This window comes from Somniosus microcephalus, chromosome 16, assembly GCF_052327205.1.
Source record: "Somniosus microcephalus isolate GS21.2 chromosome 16, FLI_Smic_1.0, whole genome shotgun sequence".
NCBI classification, from domain to species: domain Eukaryota; kingdom Metazoa; phylum Chordata; class Chondrichthyes; order Squaliformes; family Somniosidae; genus Somniosus; species Somniosus microcephalus.
This window is the reverse complement of record NC_141002.1, coordinates 104,657,420-104,675,314: the sequence shown is the minus strand read 5'-3', so window position 1 is coordinate 104,675,314 and position 17,895 is coordinate 104,657,420. Positions and strand designations below refer to the sequence as shown.

Here is a 17,895-nt window from a genome sequence, read left to right as displayed (position 1 = left end):
AAAAAGAGGCACCCGCCCTCGTCGTTTTGCTGAGAGAAAACTCGAGTCTGCAGACCAAGAAAGGAGGAAGATTTCAAACACGAAGTCTTCCATCAGCAACAGGCACGGATTGTCCCTTCTGCCACGGTGGTGAGTGAGCCGATCAACACGAGAAGCAAGTCGGCCACGGTGACTGTGAGTAAAGGGAAAATAGAAACAAATAAACGGAGGATAAGGGCGGTGCACTCGACCACGGTCGAGGGGGAAAGGAGCCGGACAGAAGTCGGGCCCAGAGGCGCTGAGACTGGGGCAGCGTGGAGCAGAAGCTGCGGTACAAGCGGGCTGGGGAGCGTCGTGAGACGGCTAGACCGCGACGGCGAAAAAGGCCGGAGAACTACCGCGACCACGAGGCGCTGCGACCGGGATCGTAAGGCGCGGGAAGATATAAAAATAAATAAGCCACGGAGAACTCAGCCGCAGCCGGGGAGGAAAGCACCGGACTGCGAGAAGCTGGGAGGCGCGATTGGGGTGAAAAAGGCCAGTGATTGAGGCCACGAAGCGCTGCGACCGGATCGCAAGTCGCGGGACGATATAAAATAAATAAACCGCGGAGAACGTAGCCGCAGCCGGGGAGGGAAGCACCGGACTGCGAGAGGGCTGGAGGCGCGATTGGGAGCCCAAGCGAGCGGGAGAGACAGAGCCCAAGCGAGGAAGGCTGAGCGAGATCCAGCCCAGCGGCTGAAACTGTTCGCCGCCAACGGGTTGTACCCAGCACCGGCTGCCCTGCCGAGAGAAGGGAACGCGCTGAAGCCGACGCGCAGGCTGCAAACCCGAAAGCCAGTGGCCGTCGCCCGAGGGAAGCTTACCCCTCCTGCCAGGGGAAGAAACGCGGGAAGCCGCCAGTAGGCGGGGAAGACGACAGAAGCGGGAACCGCCATTTTTAAAGTGGGCGGGGAAAGATGATAAGCGCGGGAAACCGCCATCTGGAAAAAAAAAAGTTAAAGAAATATTTCGTTGTTGTTTATCAGGGAGGTGAAGATGCCTAAGCGTGGTAACATCAACGATTTCGATTCCGAGGTAGAAGATTGGGCCACGTATGTAGAACGCATTGAGATATATTGGGAGGCCAATAAAATAGAGGATGATGATAAAGCTATAACCTTGCTAAACTCGATGGGGGCGAAGACATACGGGCTATTGAAGCATCTTCTAGCACCAGTTAAACCGGCGGATCAAACCTTCGATAATATTGTTGCTGTTCTGAAGGATCACTTGAACCCCACACCGCTGATGTTGGCGGAACGATTCAAATTTTATGCGAGAACGCAACGGAAAGAGGAAAGCAACGCGGAATACTTGGTCGAACTGCGTAGGCTAGCGAAATACTGCCAGTTTGGAGGAAATCTGACAGAGGCATTGCGAGACAAGTTCGTGTGCGGGCTGTCGAAGGAAGGAACGCAAAAAGCGACTGCTCGAAGAGAACGACCTTACACTGGATAGGACTGTCCTTATTGCAGCATCACACGAAGCCACAGCGAAAGGAACTGCGGAAATGCAGCTGAAGGCAGCGGTCCTCAGTGTGGATCAAATTACTTCGGGTGCAACGAAATGTTATCGTTGTGGGAAGACAACACACGACCAGAACCAATGCTGGTTTAAAAACCAGGACTGTAGGAAATGTGGCAAACTGGGTCACATAGCCAAAGTATGCCGGTCAGGGAAGAAGACCAACAACCAAAAAAAAAAGCCATCACAGGAAAAGTACAACAAAGTACACAAGGTGGTTGAGAAGAGTTCAGATGAACAGAATTCGGATTCAGACCCAAGCGGCCAGGAACTGGGTAGTCTGAGAATTCATAATGTGAGTAAGGAAGCTGACCTACAAACTATCTGGGTCATGCTAAAAATAGCCGGAGTCCAAGTGAGAATGGAATTGGACACTGGATCAGCCCTATCAGTCATAAATCGAAGGGATTACAACCGGCTATTCTCACATATACCCTTGAGAGGTACCAAGTTCGTATTGCCGACATACACGGGGCATAAAGTATACCCCATGGGAAAGATAAGAGTCAAGGTGAGAGACAGGGGCAAAGAACACCCCGGAATGGACTTATACGTACTACCTGAGGGAGGACCACCACTTCTAGGACGGGAGTGGATCAAGAAAATAGACATGGAATGGCACTACCTCAAAGCAATAACGAGTGAGGACTCGGGGCAGACAATCAGCTCAGACTCTGAAACGGATGACGATAAGACCAGCCCAAGCATGAAAGACAAGGCTAAAATGAACTTGCTGACTAAGGTTGGTAGAACGAATGTGGGCCTAAAGGCTTATGCTCCAGAGGAGAACAAAGTTTCAGAACAGAATTCCTCTGAACAACAACATAGCTTGACAGAGAATTCTGAGTCTGTTCAAGTTACAGACATATATATTACTGAGGAACATCGAGCTCGAACGCAAACTTATTTCAGATTACGACAGCAATTAGAACAATTGAATTGCCGTCTCGAGCAAGAGATGAAAGCAATGAAAAAGTTCTATGATACCGAATGGGAGAATCGGGAAAGACAACAGAAGCAGCTGGGGAAGAAAAGGGAGCAGGAGCACACAAACCGTCTGCACGAGGAGACCAAACGAATCAAAGCTGATTCGGCTTCTGAAGGGGCGTGCTCCAATCCGGTGGAACAAGATGTGCCGCAACTGAAGGCGCTGGTTAGCAGGTTGCAGGCAGAAAAAGCTGAGTTGGTCGACATGACTTCCGAGCTCCTACTGAAGTTGGGTGCAGCATCACCGGACGATTCATTTGTGGAAATTCGAATGATGGGGGCTGCGGATGATGGCGAAGTAGAAGCAGCAGCAGCAAAGGAGCCCCAGGACAAGGTTCTAAACAGCCCTGCAGCTAATGGAAAAGGGATGAGGACAGAAGAGTTAACAGTCAGCCAACTCCTCCAGGGCAAGATTATAAACAGCCCTGTAGTTAATGGAAAAGGGATGATGGCAGAAGAGTTAACAGTCAGCCAACTCATTCATATGCTGAGGGATAAAACTCTAAAATGGGAAAAACTTAAATACGAGCCTCAATCTTCAAAGGGAAGGGAGCTCTCAAAAGTCATTGGAAGAGCTGAGGTGGCAACCCAGACTGAGAAGTCTGCAGCAGAACAGCCCTTGGATGCCAAAAGTACGCTGACGCACGGCAATGTAGAACAACAGAATACTGAAACAGCTACTTCAGTAGAGGGATTGAATAGTCCGATCAATCAATCTCCGGATGAAGTTGAAGTATTGAAATCACAAATGAGGTCATTAGTAAAAGACTTGCAGGAAGCCCAGAAAAAGCGGGATGAATCTGAACGCATGATGAAGTCTCTTCAGGACAGATGTCGGGATTTGGAACAAAAGTCGGCTAACGTCCAGCTGGGTAAGGAGGAAATAGAAGACCCTCTCGCGGGCCTAGCTCAGGACGACACCGAATATTACCATGATCTGTTGAGTGACACTGAATATTACGAGGACCTGGTCTGCCCAGCTTGTGCCGAGAACTCCCAAAGTGCCGAAATCAGGATGAATCACTTAAAGTCTAAGGAACATAGGGAGATGGTGGCGTTACAGCTGGGAGCGGACAATGGAGCCCCGAGAGTCTCCAAGAAGCAAAAAAGGAAAAGACGAAGCAGAAGGTGATAACCATCTGAACCATTATTACCTCTACCCGATCACACACGTGGTCCCCCGAACGGAGCCAAATCAGTTGGAAAGTAGGAAAATTTCCCAAGGCAATCCAACTGTTTTTTGTTTGTTTTAAAAAGTCAGCAATGCTGGTTCAGAAGTGATGGAAGTAAAGCTGTTAAGTCTAGGGAAGGACTATGGGAGGAGTCCCTCTAGCAAGGTGACCCGACTACACCACGGAGGCGTGGTCCGGACCGAGTCAAGATCAGAGACTGAATCTGTGAACTGTTTCCCGCAGAGACTGAATCTGTGAACTGTTTCCGCAGAGACTACCTCTGAACGGTTGTAACATGAAGTTGGATATGTTATGATGTTATGTTAATGGGGAATAAGTATGTTGTAAGCTAAAAAGGGAGGATTGTAGTGTATGTAACTGTTCTACCTTTAAGAGAACTATTGTATGTAACCGTCCACCTTTAAGAGAACTATTTTAGGTGTGGCACTACTTTATCCTGGCTGCTGTATACTGTAATACCGACGGTGGCCACACCGGTATATAAGTGCTGTGGCAGAATTTATTGGGCAGATTCACCCTGACCTTCGAATAGTAAAGTCCTGTTTAAGTTACTCTTGTAGTCTGTGTATTACTTCGCTATACAACCCACAGACTTTACAGTTGGCACATACCAATCATGGTAAGCCCGAGTCGACTCACATATCGTCTCCTGCTATAGCGGAGTTCAGGATAACTTTGCTGTGGCACCCACCTACCATGAATCCTGCACCTCCCTCTGTGCTGCCAGGCCACATGCTCCTCCTCTTATTCCTCCACTGCAATACACCCACCAATGGCAGCTCCACCCATGATCTCAGCCAGAATAGGACTCCTCTATACTGTTCACTCCTCTGGTGCGGTCTTCCTCCTGGTGAAAGCACCAACTCCAGATCTCACCTGTAATTACACTCTCCCAATTCAGCTCCGCCTCTCTACCTCTTTCCTCCTTAAAACCTACCTCTTTGGCCAAGTTTTTGGTCACCTGTCCGAATATCTCCTTATGTGGCTCGGTGTCCAATGTTGTTTGATAATCGCTCCCGTGAAGCACCTTGGGACATTTTACTACATTAAAAGATGCTGTATAAATGCAAGTTGTTGTTGCAACTACAGGATGCTGCAATCGTTCAGCGTTGATGGCTTTTAGCAAGACTTTAACAAGCAAAAGGCGAGACCTTTCTCCACACACTTTTTGTTGGCCGTTTGATGGATAGGCTGATTACGGCTCTTTAATTCGAGAGTTTTAACATTGCTTTTTGAATGAAAATGGATTCTTTAATACTTGGCAAAGAGTGATATCCTGATTTATCGTGTTAATCTCTGCACCAGTGTAAATCAAGGCTTCCTTGGAGGTGAACAAGCAGTTAGTTAATCCACGGAGTGTGTTTGGAAGTTGTTTTATTGGCCCAGAACTTCGGGTCTCCACGGGCAAGTACGCATAGGGTACTCACCCGTAAGCCCGATGGAAGTGCCGGTTTCCTGTATGCACTGCGCATGCGCGGGAAACCGGCACTTCCGTTCCTCTGAACGAAGGGGTTCAGAGGTCGAACGCGTGTGCGGGAGAGGCTGCGCGTGCGCATCGAACTTAGGGTTTTTTTTTTTTTTTAAAACAGGTTTTCCCGCGAGGGTAAGCCTGCAGAAGTTAGAAATGTAAAAAGCAGGCATAAGGCCTGCTTTTTACCAGGTGAGTGGTGAATTAATTAAAATTAAAACATTTTTTTTCCCCACAGGTTTATTATTTTTAAATATTTTAAAGCAAGGTAAGTTTATTTTTTAGCCCCGTTAGAAAATAAAATTATTTTTCAAATATTTAAATTATTGTTTAAAATAGTTATTTCATGTAATTTATAGTTTATTTAAAAAATGTGATTAAAAAAAAATTTTTTTTGAAGATTTAGTGATGTTTTGGGGCTTATAGTATTTATAAGTTTTGACAGCTCTTCCTGTCAGACTTATGAACGAAGCATTCCCTGCTCAGATTGGCTCCGCAATCTAACTGCGCCCCTGGGATACGCAAGCACTGCGCGCCGGCAGCTGGACCAGGCCCCGGATCGGAATTCCACGGGGGGCCCAGAGCTCAACGGCCGGCGCGCTAGGTAAGTGCAGGTCGGGGGCTTGCACCCGCGGGAAGCCCCCGACCCAAATTTCTGGGCCACTGAGTGATTTCTAGTACTTCTCGACTGACGAACTGGTGCGGGTCAGGTGGAGCTCCACCTGTATGGATTATGTTAATTGTGACATCACTATTTACAGACACATTCTTGCGTTTAACTCGAGCCAGAGACACATTTCATTTCATTACCAAAGAACAAAAATAAAAAAAATTGCTGAAATTAATTTGCCAATAAGACTAACTTTCAAAAAATAAAAGATTAGTTCAGTTCTTCAATTGTTACATTGAAAAATACAGCACAGGAGGTGGCCATTCGGCCCATCATGCCAGCTCTTTGAAAGAGCTCTCCAATTAGTCCCATTCCCTCCGCTCTTTCCCCAGAGCCCTGCAAATGTTTCCTTTTCAAGTATTTATCTAATTCTCTTTTGAAATTTACTATTGAATCTGCTTCCACCGCCCTTTAAGGCAGCGCGTTCCAGATCATAAGTTTTTTCCTCATCTCCCCTCTGCTTCTTCTGCCAATCACCTTAAATCTGTGTCCTCAAAACTTCATATAATTTTGAACACCTCTATTAAATCTCCTCTTAACCTTCTCTGCTCCAAGGAGAACAACCCCAGCTTCTCCAGTCTATCCATGTAACTGAAGTCACTCATCCAATTATGAAGGGTAATTAACCCATTGCAGACATTTCTCATTGGATTAATGCTCATTGTTAGTATTTTGCTAAATGTTTTGTGCTCCATATTTAATTGTAAATAAAAATATTATTGCATGTCTACATGTCAGAGTTTAATATCCACCATTAGAGTGTACATTATCACACAAGACTAATGCAAGTAAGGGTAACAGTTGGAGCATCGTATAATCGGAGGGTGCATTGCATAAAAAGTACAGCTTGCAGATCATATAGGATCAGATGCACTTATGCAAACTGTTCTGGTAAGAGTTGGAACAGATCTATTAATAACAAATAATCTAGCAAAGCAGTACAACTGCTCAGATCCACGTCAGAAGGATTGAACCATCCAATGGCACTTCCCCCAACATCACACAACTTTCTACTGCCATCTACCCTCCCAGTAAGGTCATCAATGAAATTTGTCCGCCCAATGATCACAACCGATTCCTTTAAAAAAAAAATGAAAATAGAACAAGAAAAATTGTGCCCTATATTAATGTGCTTATCCTTTCATTAGGCCAGATATACACATTCATTAAGCAATTGTATGGGTTGAGTTACAAAAATTAAAATTGAATCTAGTTTAATAGCAGTGTATGAGATTCCAAATGTTCGATACTATCATAGAAATTTACAGCACAGAAGGAGGCCATTTGGCCCATTATATCCGTGCCGGCCGTACGAGCTCTCCAGCCTAATCCCACTTTCCAGCACTTGGCCTGTAGTCCTGTAGGTTACGGCACTTCAAGTGCCTATCCAAGTACTTTTTAAATGTGATGAGGGTTTCTGCCTCTACCACCCTTTCAGGCAGCGAGTTCCAGACCCCCACCACCCTCTGGGTGAAAAAAGTTCTCAACTCTCCTCTAATCCTTCTACCAATTACTTTAAATCTCTGCCCCCTGGTTATTGACCCCTCTGCTAAGGGAAATAGGTCCTTCCTATCCACTCTACCCCGGCCCCTCATAATTTTATACACCTCAATTTTTATACTCTGCATGTTTCATTTGAAACAAGAGATTTAAGTGTCCAAAAATTCCAATAAAGTGAAAATGGAAACCAAACAATGATAGCGATCATATTTATGATGGGACTTTAGCAATCAGTCAATCCCTGGGACGAGGATCATTATCTAAGTGAAAGATCAATATCTGGTAAAGGTAAAACAATATCTGGTAAAGGTAAAACAATCTGATTCAAAGCAACTGCTGGGAATCCAGAATCTAAATAATTAATTTCATTCGCGGTTGTGGTAAATGGACATCAGTGAAAATCCAACCCAAGGTAGGACAGATTCTGGTACAAGAAGAAATAATTCTACTAAATATGGGTTTGCTGGTGAAAACCAAAGTTAACTAGTAAGATAGAACCGTTAGATAAACCTCATCCACTCTTCACAAAGTCTGATCTATGAGCAGGTAAAATAATCTTGAGAATTTCCAGCATGTTTATAATGTTTAAATTGCTCAATGCTTTTAAATATGATTTTCTCTCGTATATTTATTTTTATATAGAGACAGTAGGATTTTCTACTACCTCAGGCCCTTGAGAAATTGAAGAACGATTTGACGACAAAGATCCTGCCTCATAGCTGCAAGCTTGACCAGGCTCAGCACCACCTTCCTGCACAAACATCCTCACTCACGTGTTCATCAGCTGCACAAGATGGTGAGCAGGTCAGGCAGCATTTGTGGGGAGAGGGAGGTGGGGTTAACACAGGAACTGCTGGGTGAAGACAGACCGAGGGTCCATCCAGTTCACCTGGTAGCCGCACAAACAAACTATAATGGAGTTGTCGACTAATCACAGCGATCAATCTCTATCAATGAGTCTACAACAGACCCAGACATGAGGCGAGGAAAACCCCCAGTGGTGGAGAGCTTTAGGAACCAGAGGTCCAGAGTCACCTGTTCCTCCAGAGCTCGCTGCACTCCCCACACGGCATGTCTCCTATTACTCCTGTACTGGACCCCAAAATGGTATTTTCCTGAAAGAAATTGCTCTCATTTGCATTTGAATGAATCAGCACTAACTGCTTCCACCGTCTCGCTAGGGAGCCTGTTCCATTGATTGACCACTCGCTCACTGAAATATTGTTTCCACAGATTAGTTTTCAATTTTCCCGCTTCAAGCGCAGACCGTGTCCTCTGGACAAGGTGAAACAGCTTGTCGTGGTCTATATTATTTAGTCCCCTTCACACTTATCCACATTAAACTGCATCTGCCATGTGTCTGCTCATTTCCCCAGTCTGTCGATGTCCTCCTGAAGTCGGCTACTATCCTGCTCACTGTTGACTGCGCTGCAAAGTTTTGTATCGTCTGCAAATGTCGACATCTAGTAAAATTAAAATTATGTCCGCTAGCACTTCCTATCTAAAGTCCACTGTCCACATTTCTAATGGAAACTCCATGTAAACTCATTGAAGATGCTGCAGTGCCACCACTGGCGGGGGGTGTAATTACAGTGTGACATGTTTACATAGGCGGTTGCCACTGTGGGCATAGGAATTTATTTTGAAAATATAAAAATAAGGACAGCACGTAGGACTTGAACATGGGGGCAGGATGAAGTCTGCTCCCCCAGTCAGTTGTCCCTCTGCCCTCTAACTTCAGCTTCATCTGAAAATTACTTTTGGTCTCAATTCCTCCTTTATCATCTAAAGCATAAAAAGGTCCCCAAGAAAAACCTTTCAGATAAAACGTGTTGGAAAAAGAATTCTAGGGTAAAATCAGTGGGAGGGGAATCTGTCACCTTGGGAGATTTAGGTAGATGGAGTATTCCCTTCACTCTAGACTGAGTGCCGAGTTAATTGCTTGCGTTCATATCGGATAATTGGATTCTGTAGACGCACAAGGTTTAAAATGTGACTTGAAATTATTAGCTTAAGGTGATTGACACCTAATCCTGTTCCTAGTCCTGAGCATTCGAACGAAACCGTCTATATATATATATTCAATGACCTCAATTAGGGCTCTGTAAGCAGAATGCCTAATGAAGGTTCTAAATCACGTGGGAATGCTGGTCTCATGAAGGAAAAGGAATATAATTCAAATATTTACTGAAAAAAAAGTATTTCCATTTCTCAGCGCCATTCATGGCCTCAGGACGTCCCAAAGTGCCTTACAGCCAATGAAGTACTTTCTGAAGTGTGGTCACTGTTGTAATGAAGGAAACGCGGCAGCCAATTTGCACACAGCAAGCTCCCACAAACAGCAATGTGATAACGGCCAGATAATGTGTTTTTAGTGATGTTGAATGAGGGATAAATATTGGCCCCAGGACACTGGGGATAACTCCCCTGCTCCTCTTCGAAACATTGCAGTGGGATCTTTTACATTCACCTGAGAGCGCAGACGGGGTCTCAGTTTAATGTCTCATCCGAAAGACGGCACCTCCGACACTGCAGCGCTTCCTCAGTACTGCTCCTCCGACAGTGCAGCGCTCCCTCAGTACTGCTCCTCCGATAGCGCAGTGCTCCCTCAGTACTGCCCCTCCGACAGTGCAGCGCTCCCTCAGTACTGCACCGAGAGCGTCAGCCTGGATTTTGTGCTCAAGCTTCTGGAGTGGGACTTGAGTCCACAACCTACTGACTCAGAGGCGAAAGTGCTACCCACTGAGCCACGGCTGTCAAGAGACTTGGAGCCTTGGGAGGGGAATGGCTATCGATATTCCATACTGGTGACTGCAAGGTCATTAATTTCCTGAGATTTACTGGACATGTAGATGCCCTCATTGCAGGTAGAAAGGACAATGTTGGAGCAGGTTTGGGCTGCGCTACCTATCCAATCGTCGAAAACATTTGTACAATGTGAGGATACAACAATGGACTGAAGTGTGGATCCTGATACAAACATTATGGGAGGAGAAATTCAGCTTCATTTGGCCTTTTTTTTTAAAAAGCCTGTAATGAACAATAAAGGGACAAATTTTGGATCATGACCTCTCGTGACCTCCTGCGGTGTAAGTGCGATGGTCGCCATATCAGAAGCCAGCAACTTTTAGGTGTCCAGGTGTTGGTTAGGAAACTGGCAGATACAACGCGGGGTCCAGACGCTGGTTGTAGGACTCCGATGCAAACTTCGGGTGCATTGTGCACTCTGTCCTGGACCAGGTCTTGAGCGGTCTAACCAGCAGCCTTTAAAGGGCCGCAGGAGCTCGCTCAAGAAATAGTCACAAAACTTTTTTAAAATGAAATTTCCCTTGAGCCAGAAGGTACAGCATGCTCCTCCTGGCTCCACCCAAATACTGCGGCTCACTGCCGGCCTGGGCTCACCCTCACCCCACCCCCTCGCCTCCCAAACCCCCTCCCCAGGATCGATGGGGGAGCTGGCCAGAATTGGTCAGGCTCAGATCAGCAGGCAGCATCAGGGATTCAGATTGGTGCCTGCAGCTGACTGGCTTCATGCTGTGAGGTTCAATGCTGCACATGCCTCAGGTCGACACAGGCTGGCTTGGTTTGCCGACTTAGTGCCTGCTTTGGGCTTAATCCAATTTGGCCCCCTATTAAGTCTTAGAAACATAGAAGATAGGAGCAGGAGTAGGCCATTCAGCCCCTCGAGCCTGTTCTGCCATTTAATGAGACCATGGCTGATCATCCAAACTCAGTACCCTGTCCCTGCTTTCTCCCCATATCCCTTGATCTGGGGGGAAAGATCAGGAAGTGACACTGGCATTATGTAAAGGATTGAGGACCACTTTTCCAGCACCCTGTGCAGTTTTAGTTATGGGATCTCTGGCACAGCTACCTGGAGGTCCCACACTGGCCCATCACCAGCTTTTCAACGGGACCTTTCACGCATTCGTGAAATTTTGAACTGGGCCGCGCTGTCCATTAAAAGGTACTGCGCACCCAAACAAAAATTAGAAGGAACATTGGTGTGGACGGGATGTGTAGACGTGGATGAGAATATGTTTAAAATGATTACAAAATTCCATTCGCTTTCAGTGGTGTCTTTAGAAAACCACACAATTAAATGGGAAAATATTCTGGACTCATTTCTCTGCAACATCATTTCTGCAGCATTTATTTTTGATTACCGGTCTGTGGTGTGACATATTAGCTTTCCCATCTGTGTGGAGAGATAATGGTTCTCAGAAGGATTGTCGGAGTACTGGGAGAGGAGGGAATTGGTGTAAATCTGGAAGGATGCCAGGCAATGACAAACCCCAGTTTCTGTGACACAGCATCACGCACCAATAACAAAGCTCGTTTAAACAATGAAACATTACATCATTGTATTGTGCATTCTTGTAAAAGTTAGTCACAAAAGTTAGTTCAGCTTCTCCCAGTGGCTGAAGAGCTCCTCCCAGAGTCGCAATGCGGATTCCACCCACTAAGGGGCACAATGGACATGATCTTCACCACACGTCAACTACAAGAGAAATGTAGGGAACAGCACCAACCACTGTACATGGCCTTCTTTGACCTCACTAAGGCCTGCGACACTGTCAACTGTGAGGGATTATTGAGTGTTCTCCTCAAATTCGGCTGCCCTCAAAAGTTTGTCACCATCCTTCGCCTGCTTCACGACAACATGCAAGCTGTGATCCTGACCAACGGTTCCACCACAGACCCAATTCACGTACGGACTGGGGTCAAGCAAGGCTGTGTCATTGCACCAACGCTCTTCTCGATCTTCCTTGCTGCAATGCTCCATCTCACCCCCAGTAAGCTCCCCGCTGGAGTGGAGCTAATCTACAAAACAGGAAACTGTTCAACCTCTGTCGCCGCCAGTCCAGATCCAAGGTCGTCAAATTACAGTATGCAGATGACGCTTGCATCTCCGCACACTTGGATGTCGAACTCTAAACCATCATCAACACCTTCACCAAAGCATACGAGAGCATGGGCCTAACACTATACATCCATAACACAAAGGTCCTCTACCAATCTGCCCCCGCCACACAGTACTGCCCCCGATTATCAAAATCCACGACAAGGCCTTGGACAATGTGGACCACTTTCCATACCTCGGGAGCCTACTGTCAACAAGGGCAGTCCAACACCGCCTTCGGTCGCCTGAGGAATCGAGTGTTTGAAGGCCAGGGCCTCAAACCTGGCACTAAGCTCATGGTCTACAGAGCATCAGTGATACCCGCCCTGCTGTATGCCTCAGAGACATGGACCATGTACAACAGGCACCTCAAAGCACTGGAGAGGTACCACCAATGCTGCCTCCGCAAGATCCTGCAAATCCATTGGCAGGATAGGCGCACCAATGTCAGTGTTCTCGCTCAGGCCAACATCCCCAGCATCAAAGCTTTGACCACGCTCGATCAGCTCCGATGGACGGGTTACATCATCCGCATGCCCGATACGAGACTCCCAAAACAAGCGCTCTAGTCAGAGCTCCGACACGGCAAGAGATCCCCAGGTGGGCAGAGGAAACGCTTCAAGGACACCCTCAAAGCCTCCTTGAAAAAGTGCAACATCCCCACCGACACCTGGGAATCCCTGGCCCAAGACCGCACAAAGTGGAGGAGAAGCATCCGGGAAGGCACCGAACACCTTGAGTCTCTTCGCCAGGAGCAAGCGGAAGGCAAGCGCAGCAGCGGAAGGAGCGCATGTCAACCCAAGCACCCCACCCACCCGCCCCTTCAACCACCGTCTGCCCCACCTGTGACAGAGACTGTAGATCCCGCATTGGACTCATCAGTCACCTGCGAGCTCATTGTTAGTGTGGAAGCAAGTCATCCTCGGTTCCGAGGGACTGCCGAAGAAGAGAAGAGTCACGAAATCAAACGATGAGAATTTACAGTACAGGCTTATGAGCATTGCTACTACCTCTCTAACTGAAGCGGTCTACTTCAACCCCATTCCCCTGCCCTTTCCTGGTATCCTTTTAAAATGTGTGTTCAATTCCCTTTTAAATTTTGTCACTATCTATGACTCAATAGCCCCTTGTGGTAAAGCATCTACAAGATGCACTGCAGCAACTTGCCAAGGCTTCTTCGGCAGCATCTCCCAAACCCGCGACCTCTTCCACCTAGAAGAACAAGGGCAGCAGGCGCATGGGAACACCACCACCTCCAGGTTCCCCTCCAAGTCACACACACACTATCCTGACTTGGAAATGTATTGGCCGATCCTTCATCATCGCTGGGTCAAAATCCTGGAACGCCCTCCCTAACAGCACGGTGGGAGTACCTTCACCACACGGACAGCAGCGGTTCAAGGCGGCGGCTCACCACCACCTTCTTGAGGGCAATAAATGCCGGCCTTGTCAGTGACGCCCACATCCCATGAATGAACAATTTCTTTTTAAATCCCCGTTCTAATAACCCTCCATGTGTATGAATATTTCTTCTAACTTTCCATTTTTACCCTCATCTGACAGATCTGAAAAGTCATTTTAGCTTACCCATCCAGAAATACATTCAAGGGTAAACTCACTGATCTGGTGTTAGCTCAGTGGGTCAGTGGGTGGCACTCTCGCCTCGGAGACAGAAGGTTGTGGGTTCAAGTCCCACTCCAGTAAGACCTCACTGCCTGTAAGATCATGTATGAAGCTCACTCCCAGTCACAGGGCTTTCTGCACCGTTAACCACACATACCAAGAAGTGTCCAGGCCTTTGGTCATATCATGGGATCGCGGGAAGCATGGAGAATATCAATCCCTGTTCCCATTAATTCTCAGATATCTCAAGTTGCAGATACTAGCAGAGCTTGGTGTTCTGATGTACGACACGAGATAACTTGAAGTACATTTCCAGGATTTTGGCCCAGCAACGATGAAGGAACGGCCAATTATATTTCCAAGTCAGGATGGTGCGCGACTTGGAGGGAGGCTCGCTGGGCTACTTCACAGGGCAGTTAAGTGTCAACCAGGTTGGTGTGTGGGTTTGGAGTCACATATAGGCCCAGACCAGGTAAGGTCGGCAGGCTTCCTTCCCTAAAAGGTGGAAGGGTTTGAGAAAAGGAATTCCAGAAATGTCAAGTTAACCAAGGATACAAAAATAATATTGGGAAAATGGGGTATTCAAAAAGGGAGCTGAGCAAGTTCCCGAGTGTGGCCACCCCCACATATGTATAGGTGGTGGGTGGGGTATTGAGTGAAGTGTCTCCCAGTCACGGTGACCGACTGGAACTTGTCTGATCGCTTTCGGGGGTCAAAGAGGAATTTCCCCAGAGGCCAATCGTGTTTAACTAACTTGATCAAGTTTTTTGATGAGGTAACAGAGAGGGTTGATGAGGGTAATGTGGTTGACGTGGTGTACATGGACTTCCAAAAGGCGTTCGACAAAGTGCCACATAATAGGCTTGTCAGCAAAGTTGAATCCCATAGAATAAAAGGGACAGTGGCAGCATGGATACGGAATTGGCTAAGTGACAGGAAACAGAGTAGTGGTGAATGGTTGTTTTTCGGACTGGAGGAAGGTATACAGTGGTGTTCCCCAGGGGTCGGTACTAGAACCACTGCTTTTCTTGATATGTATTAATGATTTGGATGTGGGTGTACAGGGCACAATTTCAAAATTTGCAGATGACACAAAACTTGGAAGTATTGTGACCAGTGAGGAGGAAAGTGATAGACTTCAAGTGGACATGACAGGCTGGTGTAATGGGGAGGACACATGGCAGATGAAATTTAACGCAGAAGAGTGCGAAGTGATACATTTTGGTAGGAAGAACGAGGAGAGGCAATATAAACTAAAGGGTACAATTCTAAAGGGGGTGCATGAACAGAGAGACCTGGGGGTGTATGTGCACAAATCGTTGAAGGTGGCAGGACAGGTTGAGAAAGCAGTTAAAAAAGTATACGGGATCCTGGGCTTCATAAATAGAGGCATAGAGTACAAAAGCAAGGAAGTTATGATGAACCTTTATAAAACACTGGTTCGGCCTCAACTGGAGTATTGTGTCTAATTCTGGGCACCGCACTTTAGGAAGGATGTGAAGGCCTTAGAGATGGTGCAGAAAAGATTTAAGAGAATGGTTCCAGGGATGAGGGACTTCAGTTACGTGGATAGACTGGAGAAGCTGGGGTTGTTCTCCTTAGAGCAGAGAAGGTTGAGAGGAGATTTGATAGAGGGGTTCAAAATCATGAGGGGTCGAGACAAAGTAGATAGAGAGAAACTGTTCCCATTGGTGGAAGGGTCGAGAACCAGAGGACACAGATTTAAGGTGATTGGCAGAAGAACCAAAGGCGACATGAGGAAAAACTTTACGCAGCGAGTGGTTAGGATCTGGAACGCACTGCCTGAAAGGGCGGTGGAGGCAGATTCAATCGTGGCTTTCAAAAGGGAATTGGATAAATACCTGAAGGAAAAAAATTTGCAGGGCTACGGGGAAAGGGCGGGGGAGTGGGACTAGCTGAAGTGCTCTTGGAGAGCCGGCACAGGCTCGACGGGCCGAATGGCCTCCTCCTGTGTTGTAACCATTCTATGATTCTATTTTTGATTAATGTGGCCTATGTTTTTTTAAGGCCTCTCCCAGGAGATTGCCTGGCTGGTAGGAGGGAACTTGGGGATTAAATGGGAGTTGTGGTTTGCAATAGTTACACTGTGATACGATGGGACAGACCCGATGGACCAGCTGATCTTCTCATGTCATTCGTTTACGTATGTTTGCATTTAAAACAAAGACCGCTAACTGCGCAGTGCCGGCTGCCACAGATCTCATCTGGAGCTTGGCCCTCGTAAGATTTCCCTTTGAAATCGTTAGTGTAAAAATGTACCTTCCTTTTCAGCTCAGAGAATTCTCTTCATGGAGTTTCAGAAAATGCGCTGACATGGATTTCTGAAAGGGAAATCGTGTTTGACAAATCTGTTCGAGTTTTGAGGTTGTAACCAGCAGAATAGAGGAGGGGGAAACCAGTAGATGTGGTGTATTTGGATTTTCAGAAGGCATTCGATAAAGTGCCACACAAGAGGTTATTACACAAAATTAGGGCTCATGGGATTGGGGGTAATATACTAGCATGGATTGAGGATTGGTTAACGGACAGAAAACAGAGTAGGAATAAACGGGTCATTTTCAGGTTGGCAGGCTGTAACTAATGGGGTACCGGAAGGATCAGTGCTTGGGCCTCAGCTATTCACAATCTATATCAATGATTTGGATGAGGGGACCAAATGTAATATATCCAAGTTTACTGATGATACAAAGCTAGGTGGGAATGCAAGTTGGGAGGAGGATGCAAGGAGGCTTCAAGGGGATATAGACAAGGTAAGTGAGTGGGCAAGAACATGACAAATGGAATATAATGTGGAGAAATGTGAAGTTATCCACTTTGGTAGGAAAAATAGAAAAGCAGAGTATTTTTTTTAAATGGTGAGAGATTGGGAAATGTTGGTGCTCAGAGGGACCTGGGTGTCCTTGTACACGAATCACTGACAGTTAACATGTAGGTACAGCAAGCAATTAGGAAAGCAAATGGTATGTTGGCCTTTATTACAAGAGGATTTGAGTATAAGAGTAAAGACATCTTACTGCAATTATATAGGGCCCTGGTGAGACCACCTGGAGTATTGTGTACAGTTTTGGTCTCCTTACCTAAGGAAGGATATACTTGCCATAGAGGGAGTGCAACGAAGGTTCACCAGACTGATTCCTGGGATAGGGGGATTGTCCTATGAGGAGAGATTGAGTAGACTAGGCCGATATTCTCTAGAGTTTAGAAGAATGAGGTGTGATCTCATTGAAACATACAAAATTCTTAAGGGGCTTGACAGGGTAGATGCAGGGAGGATGTTTCCCCTGGCTGGGGAGTCTAGAACCAGGGGTCACAGTCTCAGAATAAGGGGTTGGCCATTTAGGACTGAGATGAGGAGAAATTTCTTCACTCAGAGGGTGGTGAATCTTTGGAATTCTCTACCCCAGAGGGCTGTGGCGACTCAGTCATTGAGTATATTCAAGACAGAGATCGATAGATTTTTGGATATTAAGGGACTCGAGGGATATGGGGATAGTGCAGGAAAGTGGAGTTGAGGTAGAAGATCAGTCATGATCTTATTGACTGGCAGAGCTGGCTTGAGGGGCCGAATGGCCGACTCCTGCTCCTATTCCTTATGCCCACTCGCCACCAAAGCCCCAAAACATTAATCTGGCCACAGTCCCCATCATCCAGCCCCTGGCCGGCACAGATAGAGCACATTGCAGTTCAGAAAGCTTCGCAAGTATTGAAGGGGGCAGAGCCTTAAAATTAGAGCCAGGCCGTTCAGGGGTGATGTCAAGAAACACTTCTGCACACAAAGGATGGTGGAAATCTGGAACTTTCTCCCCTAAAACTGTTGAGACTGGGGGGTCAATTGAAAATTTCAAAATGGAGATGGATAGTTGGGTAAGGGTCTTGAGTTATGGAACCGAGGCCAATAGATGGAGTTAGGTCACAGATCAGCCATGATCTAATTGAATGATGGAACAGGCTCGAGGGGCTGAATGGCCGACTCCTGTTCCTATGT

General features: G+C 46.6%; 1 protein-coding gene across 2 annotated transcripts in view; it reads right to left on the bottom strand.

The window, feature by feature from the left end:
- LOC147106460 (anoctamin-4-like) overlaps positions 1–17,895 on the bottom strand; it is a 230,883-nt gene that overhangs the window by 94,776 nt on the left and 118,212 nt on the right. The gene's annotated exons all lie outside the window — the stretch shown is intronic.